Below are 10,127 nucleotides of genomic sequence, written 5' to 3'. Positions count from 1 at the left end.
AGTGAGTGAGGTAATATCTTTTATTGGAGCAACTTTTGTTGGTGAGAGAGAGTGACAAGCTTTGGAGCTTTCACAGAGTTCTTCTTCCTGAAGAAGCTGGTCCAATAAAAGATATAAACTCACTCACCTTGTCTCTCTAATGTGAATAGCCTCCCTCCAAAACTGGCAGAGGTGCTTGGAGGAGGGGGGGAAAAGAAGCGAGCGGTGAGCAGGTGGGGGAAGAGGTGGAGAGGGAGTGGGGCCTAGGGTGGGCATCCACTGGCAAACCCAAAAGTCAGCACCTATGCCCCCACGAAAGACAAAAGTTTTGCCTAAGCAAGTGGCAGTGTGAACGCAGCTTTGTCGGCAGAAGCGCTCCCCTGCTGACAAAGCTAACATTGCTCGCGGGGCTGGAAGTATTTGATCGGCAAAAGTGCCAACAAAATACCGACAGAGAGCATTTACACACACTGACTTAAAGCAACAAGGCTGTGTCAACACAGCCTTGTCGCTAAAAGCTGCATAGTGAGACAAGGCCTTAGTGAGATCACACTGACAGTTTTTGCATTTTTACAGCATTTTTTTTGCTACTCTGTTTGCTACCTTGTTTCCTGCTATCTCTACATGTGGCTGGGATCCAGGCTATTTCAATATTTACTCCCATCTGTGCCAGTAACAATTTTTCATTAATTATATCATTTCTGCTATCTGAATTCCCATTTTTGATTGCCAGCAGTCCTGATAGTGAATCTCACAAGATGACAGTGGTGATAGGTTGCATGTCCAGTATGCACTATAACATCAACATTATCCCTGCTAGTTTGACCATCACAATGGCTACAAAATTTGATAGTCTAATCGATTTCTTTATTCCAAGTATTGGGGTGCAGAATGCTGTCCCCATCACCTGGTTTTCTCATCTTCAGACTTCTTTGTAAACATCTGGAAATGTTTGCCCCACCCCCATATATCATTTTATATTGATTTGCTACATTTAATACATTTCGCTCTCCTTTCCCCCTTTATATAGTTCCACATTTATTTTGGGGAAGGCATGATTTTCCACTTATAATTCATTTTCTCATGGCTATATGTGCCAATTTCTTTGAGGTCTTTTCTCTAGTTTCTTTGTCCATAATTTAATTATATTAACATGAGGTATTTTTGTTTTTTCCCTCCATGGTGTCCACTGACTTTCCAGCATTTTCATTCTTTAATATTCCAGCCATTTCACCAGCAGCTGTCTGCACTACACACAAAGGGGTCATGATAAAGTCATCACATACAATGCATAATGCCTGGGCTCGAATTGCATCTAGCTTCCTTAGGTTCATTTTTGATGCTGAATTAAATGCTTGACATCCACACTCAGTGCCTATTCTTATTAATGCTCTAAAAGCTTTACTATTGCTTTCCTATCTGTGCCCCAAATGGTTCTGGAAACAGTTTTGAGTAGATTGATTTTATGTTTACATTTATCTACAATATTTTCAGTGTGATCCTTCCATGTTAGCTTGCTAGCAAATGTCACACCCAAGAATTTGTAGCTTTTAACTATACTTAATAGCTATCCATACAGAGACAGCTCGCAATCTTTTAAAATTTTCCTTTAGTTTTGAGAATTGAAAATGTAAAGCCTCACATTTCCCCATGTTTCCTATGTGCTTTATTAATTTGCTTCTCAGATATTTCCTGGTTTCTGTTTTTATCCCATATGGCACAGTCATTTGAAAACAAGGAAATGCCTATTCCTGCACTCATCCTTGGTGGGAGATTGTTTATCATTATATAGAATTAAGGTAGGGATGATGACACTTTCCTGTGGAGTGCCATTTGTGATTGTTAGAGTAGGCACAGATTGCCAAATCTAGTATTTAGGAGTTTCTATGGGAAAAGGACAGTCTGTTAATAAAGATAGAATTCAGGTGATAGCATCCTTACCCATTTCCACAGATAAGGCAGTTTTGCACTCCTTGAATCTTGGTATAGGTTCAAGTACCTGAAGCTGAGGTTGTCACTCCGGAACATAAATACAGTCCTTGCAATACAGGAGGCCATTCTGTAGTCGGAACTTGGAGTCAGGTCAGGTGTCAACATTGTTCAGGGTCTGGAAGATCTGGGTTGCAAACGGGTCATCGGGGAACAGGGGGCAGATTGACATCAGATTGCTGTTTATCATCCTGTTGACAAAGCTGAACACCTTGAGCACGGTGACCAAGGGCTCTTTGTCAGGTTTGGAGAACTGGACAGATGGTCCTCTCCTTTCTTCTTCCTCTGATCCTAAAGGTCCTTCAATAGACTCTTATACAAGGCCAGACAGTTCTCTGTAGCTTTTGGTTGGCCTTTCTTGTCCCAATGAACTAATCATGCTTTTAATAAGAGATCCAGTACTGCTTCCTAAAACCTCAAATTGTCTGTTCCACAGCAATCTAAACGCTTCAATCCCCTCGCATGGATGTTAGCCACAGAGATTGAAAAGTAGGAATTTCCATCAAGCCCTTACTACTCAGCTAAAATTTTGATGCCCTATCCATTCTAAAGTATTCTACAGAATTTGCAGAATTCTCTATCTAGAGCTCTAGTAGAAATGTTTCTAGCCATTGGTTTGTGTTCGTGAGTCTAGCTTTATTGAAAGAAGGATTAGATTAAGAAAACATCAATTCAAGGATCTTAAAGATCCAAGACTCTTCAAGAAGTTTGGTTTGATTTCCAAGGAAAGCTTTAGTCTCTTCCTCCTCCCCCCTCCTCCGGGTAAATCTAGATTTAATTCTCCTTCTCTCCTTTGTATCTAGGGGAAGATCTCCTCAGGGCTAACCCAGGCCCAGGCCAGGGCTTTGGCCTACACACTTGCATTTTTAAGGGATTTTCCCCCTGTCTTTGTTTAAAGATGCAGACAGCTAAATCCTGAGTTGCTATTTTGATACTTGATTGTTTAGAGGCTGATGCCAAGTTTATGGCACAGGCTACACTGCTCCAAGCAGTCAGCCAAAGCTTGCAGACTAAGGTGGAGAGTGGTTGCAATACCAGACATGGCTCTGAAGGCGAACTACAGAGCAGCCCCACCTCCCACAGATGCACCTATGTAATTATGGTGGCAGATAAGTAAGCCCTTTTGTTTTCAGTTTAAACTGATTTTACCAAAAAAATCACAAGTTTTACAAAAAGTATTATTCAGGTTTTTCTTATTTTCACCTTACTTTTGTATCATTCAAATATATATATATAAAAACTTGTTTTATTAGGAAAATACAATACATTGGAGATATATATATATATAACGATAATACATTAGTCTGTGTGTATATGCAAAGCTGCCTGTTGAAGTAAGGCTATGTATTAGTCTAGAAGATACACACAACAAACAAACAGGCACACACTCTAGCTATGAAGTGTGTGTGCATCTGAATGTACTGATGAATCTCACACCCACCAGTTAGACATTTCAAGCTGCTAGCAGATAACCGTTTAAAGATCTGACAGACTAAAATGATAAGAAAAAAAACCTGTATCAGAATACATTTCAGAACACAAAGAAGTATTCGTAAGTTTTTTAAAAAAAACAAAAACAGGAGAAAAGGATGAAGTTGTGTGTATGCACTGCAAATGGTGTGGCCCAATTATTAAATGTAAATATTTATAGGCTAAAACTTCTAAATCTACAACAGTAAACTATTTATGCAAATGAAAAGTTTTATTTGGGGATTAGAGATATATTGTTTTCTTAAACTCAGAGGTGGCATTGTGTTGTGAGTTCTGTTTTAGTTCTGCAGCAAACCACATTGATGAATGGAATTCAAAGCTGAATACCTTGTTCCCCTGTCTTTCCAGCCACCAAAATAAACCCTGATATTTACCCAGAAAAATATTATTAATTTTTTGCACTGATTTTCACCAATTTTTGTTGTTGTGGTAATAAACACTGATAAATTCCTGGGAAAAATTAAATACAATAAAAACTGAAAACTAAGGACCTTACAGATCAGCTGCTGTGCTGGCCCAGACTGAACTCATGACTTCTGAGCAGATAATGTGGCTTACTAGCTAGTCACAAAATCACTGTTTTTGGTGGGTTTTGTGGTTAGGCCCCTAATGTTCTATTCAGCTTGAACTAAAGCCTCAGACTACCAGACTCCATACCTCAGCCTTGGTCTTATCGAGTTGTCCTATCACCCTTGCTTTGTGCTTACTCCCCATGGATAGTTCCTGCTCTTCTTGCTTCCAAGGTCAAACCAATTTTTAAATGCCGCAGTTCTCAGGCCCCATCTCAAAAACTCTTATGTAGAAAGAAGATCTTGAGGCTCTGATCATACCAGATGACTGCTTCGTGCAACAGATATAAATAATTTACCTGTGTGGAATCTTGTATCTGAAACTGTTTCCTATTCAGAAGCCCAGGACTAGCTTAGGTAATACTTCAAGTCAGTGTAAAGCAAATCTTTTGGGGAAAGGCTGTGATCTTGTAGAGGAGGAAACAAAGCAGCTAAGGGACAGAATGTATTACTGAGCTGAGAGGGAGGAAAGGAAAATTAGGAAAGCTGCCAACTCCCTTTCTCACATGGGCTAGCCCTACTCTGACATCTCTAAGGCTTCGCCTTCACTGGGAAAAAAGGCATATTCTAAACTTGAGTTAGCTAACTCAGGGTAAAATCCTAGGGAAGACAAGGCAGTTAGCAAATCAACTTGAAGAGAGGGAAGAGAGGCTATGAAGACTCACTTCTAGTGTCCTTGTAGTGTAAGCAGGACACTACTTACTCATTACCATTAGAAGGTACAGGAGAGGTTCACTACCCATGATTAACTCAAAAGTGTACTTAAGGCCTAATCCAAAGTCCATTAAAATCAATGGAAAGACTTCCACCGACTTCACTGGGCTTTGGATCAGGCTTTTTAGTGGAAAAAATGAGCGATCATTGGGGATGACAGTTGGCAAATATCATTATAAAGAGCCTGGAGAAGAAATCGATACATAATAAATATAAAATCAATTCAATGGAAGTGAATCAACTCTGGCTCCAACTGAAACTGTATTTATATCTAGGGCTTTGTAAAAGTTAGATTTGAATGACTAATGAAGTACATTTAATATCTAGAGAGAAGAAACACTGCGTTTGGTTTTTGTATATCTTTCAGGTCCTCAAGGAAACCATTTTGAAGCACTTGGAGGAGAGGAAGGTGATCAGGATAACATGGATTCACCAAGGGCAAGTCATGCCTGACCAACCTTACTGCCCTCTATGATGAGATAACTGGCTCTGTAGATATGGGAAAAGCAGTGGACATGACATATCTTGACTTTAGCAAAGCTTTTGATACGGTCTCCCACAGTATTCTTGCCAGTAAATTAAAAAAGTATGACAATGAAAATGATCAGGGGGCTGAGGAACATGACTTAAGAGGACAGGCTGAGATACTGCTCTTGTTTAGTCTGCAGAAAAGAAGAGTGAGGGGGGATTTGATAGCAGCCTTCAACTACCGAAGGGGGGTTCCAAAGAGAATGGAGCTCTGTCTGTTCTCAGTGGTGGCAGATGACAGAACAAAAAGCAATAGTCTCAAGTTGCAGTGGGGGAGATCTAGGTTGGATATTAGGAAACACTATTTCACTAGGAGAGTGGTGAAGCACTAGAATGGGTTACCTAGGGAGGGAATGGCAAGGTCCAGCGGACCCTCCACAGGCAAACCGCCAGAGGCAGCCTGCCTGCCGTGCTTGGGGTGGCAAAATCCCTAGAGCCGCCCCTGGATGAATCTACTCTGGTTACCTCATAACAAGTTTTTACACAGTTAGAAATCCATTTTTGATAGTCTCTGAGTCAAGATTACCTTGCCTTTCATCATTGCCCCCAAATGACAAAGAATCTTGGTGCAAATCTGAACTGCATTGTCCTTTGAAGATAGACTGCATGGGCACATCAAATGTCTAAGGTGTGGAGAGTTTCTTCCATCTTGGAAGCATGCAGCTTAGGAAAGAATATGGGCAGGTGAATTTGTTGATTCAGATGGAATCACATGACCACCTTAGTTAGAAACCTCAGGGGCTGAATTCTTGTACACACACCCAGTGCCATTATCACTGGTTGTGACAGCTGTGAACAAGAAGTTGCAACAAAACAGAGCTACACCAAGAATTGATTTATTTGGCTGCAGTGCCAGGCATACTCTTCGGTGAGGCTACAGTTTTGGGTCATCAACTATTAGACTTATATGGTCAGGTACAATTTCCATATCTTCAAGAGCTGACACCCTTTTCCACCACACTTCTACCAGTGGCCAGAAAACAGTCTGTCTTCTTAATCAACAAAAGTCATTTGGTGGCAAAGTCCAGTCTCCATGCTGCATTGGATACAGCAGACACTGCCTCCGATCAATGGCCACAGCAGTGATTATGAGTCAGTCTTACTGATTATACACTATTATAAATGCTGGAGGTGAAGTGAGGTTTGGGGTGGAGGCTGACAGCTTGTGACTCCCCATGTAATAACCTCATGACCCCCAGTTTGAGAACCCTTGATTTAAACATATCACAAAACAGAAAGGAGTTCATAAAGATAAAACTGACCTGCAAAGTGTTTTTAAATAGTTGGGCTTGTGCCCCTTTTTGCTTCTTTATGAGGCATGGACAATTTGGAAGGGTCTGTTTGACTAAAAACAGTTTGGATTTTTTGCTTGTTTTTTTACTTTAGAAACTTCAAAAAAAATCTCAGTTCTGGTTTTACTGGAGAATTTTTTTTGAGGATCACAGACATGAATTGTGAACTCCCCTTAACTGAAAGGTTGGGGCAATCCTTTGGCATTATGTTATATTGGGTGCTAGCAAAAAGAACATATAACTCCCCCTTCCATCCTGTGCTTTAAACAGTCTAATTTAAAAATCTGTCTCTAGTCAGATTCTCGTGTCACGTGATGTCAGCATTGCACTATTTCTCCAGTAGAGACCCATATTTGCCTTTATTTTACCCAATCACAGCCTTTTAGTATTTGCTATTAATTTTTATGCCCTAAAGGGGAAAATGCTGTATTTAAATTACAATCTTTTTGCAACAGACACTTGCTTAAAACAGCAAGAGTAAAATCTTATCAAGAAAAAAATATCAACTTTTCTAGGTATCAAAGTTAGGCTGACTGATGCATAATTCCCTGAGTCCAGTTTCCGTCTCTACCTCCCCCTCCTTTTAAAGATAGATTCTATGTTTGCCCTTCTCCAGTCCTCTGGGATCTCACCAGTCATCCAGAGTTCTTGAAAATAATTTCTAATGGTTCGGAGATTGCTTCAGCTAGTTCCTTAAGTACCCTAGAATGAATTTCATCAGACCCTGCCAACATGAGTACATCTAACTTATCCAAATATTCTTCAACCTGTTCTTTCCCTGTTTTGACTTGCATTCCTTCCCCCTTGTTGTTATTAATTTGGTGAATATCTGGTCACCATTAAACTTTTTTGTGATGACTCAAGCAAAATCTGGATTAAACACCTCAGCTTTCTTGATGTCATCACTTATTAGATCTTCTTTCCCCTAAGTAAAGGACCTACAATTTCCCTTGTCTTTCTCTTTCTCCTGATGTATTTTAAAAACCTCTTCTTCTTGCTTTTTACGTGTCTTGCTAGATGTAACTCATTTTGTGCCTTAGGCTTTCTGATTTTGTCTGCCATGTTTGTGCTTTTCTTTTGTACTGCTCCTTAGCAATTTGTTCATGTTTCTACTTTTTGTAGGATTCCTTTTTGATTTTCAGATAATTAAAGAGCTCCTTATGGAGTCATATTGACCTCTTACTATTCTTTCTGTCTTTCCTTTGCAGTGGGATAGTTTGCCGTTGTGCCTTTAATATTGTCTCCTTGAGGAACTGCCAGCTCTCCTGAACTCCTTTTTCTCTTAGATTTTCTTCACATGGTATCTTAGCTACCAGTTCTCCAAGTCTGTTAAAGTCTGTTTTTTATTTGAAGTCCATTGCCCATATTCTGTTGCTCCCTCCTTTCCTTAGAATCAGGAAATCTATAATTTCATGATCATTTTCACCCAAATTGCTTTCACCCTTCAGATTTGCTACCAATTCCTCCCTGTTGGTCAGAATCCAATTTAAAATGGCTGCCCCCCTGGTTACTTCCTCCACTTTCTGTAATCCAGAGTTGTGCCCAATACATTCCAAGAATTTATTGGAAATCTTGTGTTTTGCCATATTACTTTTCCAACAGATGTCTGGGTAGTTAAAGTTCCCCATTATTTCTAAGTCTTGTGTTTTGGATATTTCTGTTGTTTGTTCTAGAAATGCCTCATAAACCCTTCTTTTCCTGATTTGGAGATCTATAGTAGATCCCTGCCATGACATCACCCCTGTTTTTTTACCCCTTTTATCTTTACCCAGAGACTCTCAACTAGTCTGTCTCTCACCTTCTTCTGGACCTCAGAACAAGTGTATATAATCTTGATGTATAATGCAACACCTCCTACCTTTTTATCCAGCCTATCCTTCCTGAACAAGCTATACTCCTCCATATCATATTCTATCATAAAACTTAGCATGCCAAGTTTCTGTGATGCAAATTAAGTGATAACATAGCTCATGTACTAATAGTTCCAGTTCTTCCTGTTTATTCCCCACACTCCTTGCATTTGTGTATAAATATCTAAGATGTTGAGCAGATTCCCCCACTTATTTCCCTTTTGTTGTTCTTGTGACCCTATGATAATGTCCATGTCCTCTACAATAGCTAACCCTCTATAAAGGTCACTGTAAACGGGTCGACTCACCCCTGCGGCACCTCCTACTGGTTGCTCTCCAAAGTTAGGCCAGTCCAGCCCTGGAGCACCCTCTGCAGGCTGGTGATCCACCTGTTCTTAGGCCCCCGTGTCCCTCCCTGGACCCCGTGCCCTTCTACATGGGGCGCTGCCCCCTAGCAGCGACCCCTTTCTCTCTCTGGGTCTCCCTTTCTCTCTCAGGGAACCCCCCACCCTCTATCCCTACCTTGCCTCAGTATTGGCTACTGCCAGTCATTGTCTAGCCCCACACTCTAGGGCAGACTGCAATATCAGCCTACTCATCACAGGCAAAGTTGGGTTTGGACCTGCTGCTTTGTCCTACCCCTGGGCCGCCCTCTGCAACCCACAGTATCTATTGGCCCACTGCTAGGCCGCAGCCTGGGGCTTTCTAGGCTGGAGCTCCCCAGCTCCTCAGCCTTCCCCAGCCCTGCTGCACTCAGGTACCTGGCCTCTATTTCCCAGCAGCTAGGCCCATCTCTCTCTATAGCCAGAGAGAGACTGTCTAGCTTCTGGCTTCCCTGCCTTCTTATAAGGCTCTGTTCCTCAGTTTGGGGCGTGGCCCCCAGCTGCAGCTACTTCCCTAATCAGCTCAGCCTTTTTGGAGCAGCAGCTCTCAAGCCCTGCTAGGCCACTTTTAAACCCCTTAAAAACCCCAGAGCAGGGTCCACCCTGCTAGTCACCCTTTTTTATACTTACCTGTGGGCTTTTGTCACCTGTCCCCTTTGAGCCTAATTTAAAGCCCTCCTCACTAGGTTGGCAAGTTGGTGCATGAAGATGCTCTTCCTCTTCTTGATCAGGTGGACCCAACGGCGTCAGAACCAGAGAAGCCAGGGGGCCATGCCCAGCAATTTTAACATGGGCATAGTTTGGAGGGCAGGGAGCAGTGTTGTCCACCCAAACTGAACGTCTCGGGAAGGTGTGGAGCAGTTCAGCTCCGCCACCACGAAGCGCAGCCCCTGCCAATGCCATTCTGCTGATTATAGTTGGAAATGATCTACTTTATAGAGGGAGTCAACATCACAAAATTGGTTTTACATCTGTTTCCCCTTGCTAATGGGAGAATGACAGCCGACGTCCAGACTAGATAAGACATAGATATGTTTTAAGAAAGTTATAGGATTATTTATGTATGTATTTTGTAATATCTTCTCTGGAGAAAAACTGTAATTTTAAAAAGTTACAGTAAATTATGTAGTTTTTAATATATTACAACAGAATATGTAAATTTAAACATACTGGTAATCTTTCCAAGTCAATTAACCCAGGCTCTGAGACTCAGCACTGCAGGTTTTCTTTGAGGTGTTAGACATACAGCCTACTGCTCCCAAGGAGCCAGGGGCCACAGCTTCAGAGGGGATACAAGAATCAGAACTGCTGAGGTACACATCAGGGGTGTAG

Source organism: Mauremys mutica, chromosome 2 (genome assembly GCF_020497125.1).
Source record: "Mauremys mutica isolate MM-2020 ecotype Southern chromosome 2, ASM2049712v1, whole genome shotgun sequence".
Lineage (NCBI taxonomy): Eukaryota > Metazoa > Chordata > Testudines > Geoemydidae > Mauremys > Mauremys mutica.
Note: the sequence above shows the minus strand (reverse complement) of the source record.